This window comes from Trichechus manatus, unplaced genomic scaffold (genome assembly GCF_000243295.1).
Source record: "Trichechus manatus latirostris isolate Lorelei unplaced genomic scaffold, TriManLat1.0 scaffold00087, whole genome shotgun sequence".
Taxonomy (NCBI): Eukaryota; Metazoa; Chordata; class Mammalia; order Sirenia; family Trichechidae; genus Trichechus; species Trichechus manatus.
In genome coordinates, this window is record NW_004444023.1 from 4098554 (window position 1) to 4102477 (window position 3924).

Consider the following 3924-nt stretch of genomic DNA (forward strand, 5'->3'; position numbering starts at 1 on the left):
TTCTGCTGAGTAGTCCGAGCTTATTCTTATTGACTCTTCTTTGTAGATGACTTTTCGTTTATCCCTAGCCACTCTTAAAATTCTCTATTTATTTTTGGTTTTGGCAAGTTTGATTATATGTCTTGGTGACTTTCTTTTGGTCTCTACCTTATGTAGGGATCTATGCTTATGCATCTTGGATAGATATCTTGTCATCTTTCAAGATATCAGGGAAGTTTTCTGCCAACAAATCTTCAACAATTCTCTCTGTATTTTCTGTTATCCCCCTCTGTTCTGGTACTGCAATCACTCATAGGTTATTCCTCTTGATAGAGTCCCACATAATTCTTAGGGTTTCTTCATTTTTTTTAATCCTTTTATCTGATTTTTCCTCAAATAAGTTGTTGTCAAGTGCTTTATCTTCAGTCTCACTAATTCTGACTTCCATTGTCTCAATTCTGCTCTATGACTTTCTACTGAGTTGTCTAATTCTGAAATTTTATTGTTAATCTTCTGGATTTCTGATTGCTGTCTCTCTATGTATTCTTGCAGCCTGTTAAATTTGTCATTAAGCTCTTCTCTTATCTTTTTTAATTTCTTCTATTGCATGTTCTGCATTTTGCTTAATTTCCTTCCTAATTTCTTGAAGAGTTCTGTGTATTAATCTTTTGTATTCTGCCTCCAGTAATTCCAAGAAATTTTCCTCCTCTGGAAAATTTCTAGATTCTTTATTTTGGGAGCTTACTGAAGCCATCATGTTTTGCCTCTTTATATGATTTGATATTGACTGTTGTCTCTGAGCCATCAATAAGTTATTGTATTTATTTATTTCATGTTTGCTTACTGTGTCCTAGCTTCTCGTTTTGTTTTGATATGCTGTTCGTATGAGCTAGTTTGATTATTGGCACCTCTGAAGCTCTAGTGTCCTGTCAGCAGGTGGTTAGATCTGTTACTAGGTATGTGAGCTTAGCAGACCGTCCACTCCTCCTGTATGGATTCAGCTCAGGTGCTCAGGTAGATAGCCACCAAGTGTGTGGTGTAGGCTCTCACTGACAGTCCTAGACAGGCCTGGGTGATTGGTGTAGGCACAGGCATCTGGCTGCAGCAGGGGGACACACTCTGAGCAAGGCAGGAGGCTGACAGCCACCCCCGAGTGTCCGGGAGGAAGGTGTGTCCCTGTTCCCTAGAGTGTCTAGGTGGGTGGGTTTTGCAGCCAGACTATGAGCACCTAATGCTGTTGGTTGTAAGGACTGGGGGGCACCTCTTATTCGTGGGCCACTATCACAGGTGGCTAGGTGGTGTGGGTGGAGCCACCAGTCCTCCAGCCCTTGATGTTGGTAGGTGAAGACCCTGCTTAATGGGTAGAGCAGTGTCAAATGTCAAGAACCTGCCACTTCTCAACTGAAACGGTTAAAGTTAGAGTTCCAGTGTATACTCTGTTGTACTGCAGTAATGAGGGCCTATGCTGTTGAGATGGGCCCACACAAGTCTATGCAGGGGGAAAGGCACTCAAAGTCTGTGGATCCCTTATGCCTGTGCCTAGGCAAAGGAGCTCTGCCTACCCTGGGTTCCTGGCTTAGGGGAGCCAGCAGTTTATTTTTTCCCATTTGTTGATTTGTTCACTCTCCAAGGCAAGGAGAATGGCTCCGGGCATGTGATGGATCCTACTTCCAGCCCAGAGGACTCAGCAATTGCTGAAGCCAGTCTGGAACCCAATGCAGAGCAGGGAGCGGGGAGGTAAATGGGAGAGAGATTTTTCCCTAAGGGGGGCGTTTTTGATCTGTGCAGTAAGCCGTAGGCAAGTACTTATCTTTCTCACTGGTTCTGGGTGGCTGAGTAGACTGCCTGGCTCTGGGTCTCTCCTGCTGTGGAAAACGCGCCTCCTGAGCACAGCCGCTTGCCTGCCTCACTGCTCACCCACGAGCTGCTCAGGCCTGAGGTGTCAGGCTCTCACCAGGTCAAATCTGGCAACTCCTCGCTGCTTCCTAACCGTCTCTCCCTCCCCCTGACACTCAGTCCAGTTTCTCAACTCTGCCTTTGATGTTCAGGGCTCCAGGTTGCCATATATAATCAAATCACTTGTTTTTTCGGGTCTTTGTTGTAAGAGGGTTCACTGGAAGGGTCTGACTACTCTGCCATCTTGGCCTCGGCTCCCAGAATTTTCTCTTTTTGACCTGAATATTAAAACTCATTTTCAGAAATGATGCAGACATCCTCATATGTTTTGTATTTTTAAAATCATTTAATTGTTTTTTCTTGGCATAGGAAGGGAGACTGTGGATAAGTTTGGACATCAGTGTTCATATGGCCATCTTTCCTAGAAGATACTTTCTTTGTTTTGACTGTGAATGGAAAGAGTGGCAGGGAATGTGCCAATATTTTTAAAACTGTTTACTTTGACATAATTTCAGAATCATAGTTGTCATTTCAGACTTAAAATTCTTCCATCTTCTTTATGTTCATGCTTATGACATTTTTAATGCATACAGCCCAGTTATTTTATTGAATGTTGTAAAAATGGTGTGGAGCGGCATCTGACCTCCTCTAACTTCATGAGAGGGAAGGAGAATCAAGAGCAGCAGCCCAAGGCTGATTGCTATGAAGCAGAGATCAGACATGCCTTTTCTCTCCACCATCCTTACCAATTCTGACACCAACTCTCCCTCCCACGGCACTCTCTGCTTCTCTGCTGGGTTTGATAATTCATGAAATGGCCACATGGAACTCACAAACAATACTCATGATTATGGGTTATTAGGGAAGTAACAGGTTGCAATTCAGGTTCAGGAACACTCAGGTTGCAGTTCTTCCATCAGGACAGCTTCTTTCCAGTTGTATTGCAGGCACATCTCTCTCTGGTCCTTTGACCCCTGCCCTGCTCAGACAAGTGTTACAAAGCTCTCTTAGCTCTGCCAGTAAGTGCCCTGAGGGCACCCCCCTCGGCCAGTAAGCCTCGGCCCGAAGACGCTCCGCTCTAGCTCTTTGGGTCATCAAATCTAGCTACACCAAGTGCCCAGAGGCACCATACTCTGCCAGCAAGCCTCTTGCCCAAAGGCAGTCAGCTTTCTTGCTCTGTAGGACAGGAAGCCCACCAAGCCGTCTCTTGCTGGTCTCTCCTACCACCATTTCTGTTCCACTGCTTCTCACCATCTTCAGTGTTACAACTCTACAACTGTCTCTTTCTCAGTCTGCTGGTTCCAGGAGCTTCTCAGTGCAGGGATCCTGGGTCTAAAGGATGCACTGCGCTCTTGGTCCTTCTTCCTTGGTAGTGGTGAGATCCTCTCTGTGCTCTAGACTTGGCTGTCTTTTAAGCCTGCAGAATAGCAAAGCTGACCAATCCCCTCGTTAGGGTTCCATATACCCTATTAGCATGGTCTCACCCAGTCATTTGGTAGGAGTTACAAGACCATGGTGAGAAAAGCCACACAAAAGTGATCCATCTTACCTCAAGTGTTCCTCATTTTGGGTTCTTCTGATGTTACCTCATAATTATATTCTGGTTATACAATTTTGGCAGGAATATCACAGAAGAGATGTTAAGTTCTTCTCTGTTCATTGTATCAGGAGGCACATGATATTGACTGACTTTTATTATTTGATTAAGATAGAATCAAATAATGTAAAGGTACTATTTTTTAATTTGTAATTAATAAGTATGTTGTGGGGAAACATATTAACACTTCATAATTACCCATAATCCCTATCAAACTTCCAACCTCTTGTGTTGGCAACTGCTGATGATTTTTGTCTGAATCAGTTATTACTGATGGTTGCTAAATGATGACTTTCTATTTCCATCACTCTTTGCTTATTTATTAGCTTGCATTTTACTGTAAGGAAGATATTTTCCCTTTGCTTATTTATATCACCATGAATTCATGGATTCTTATTCTATGGATTCTCATCTGTTACTATTATTATTATTATTTATTTTGATGCTGTAAT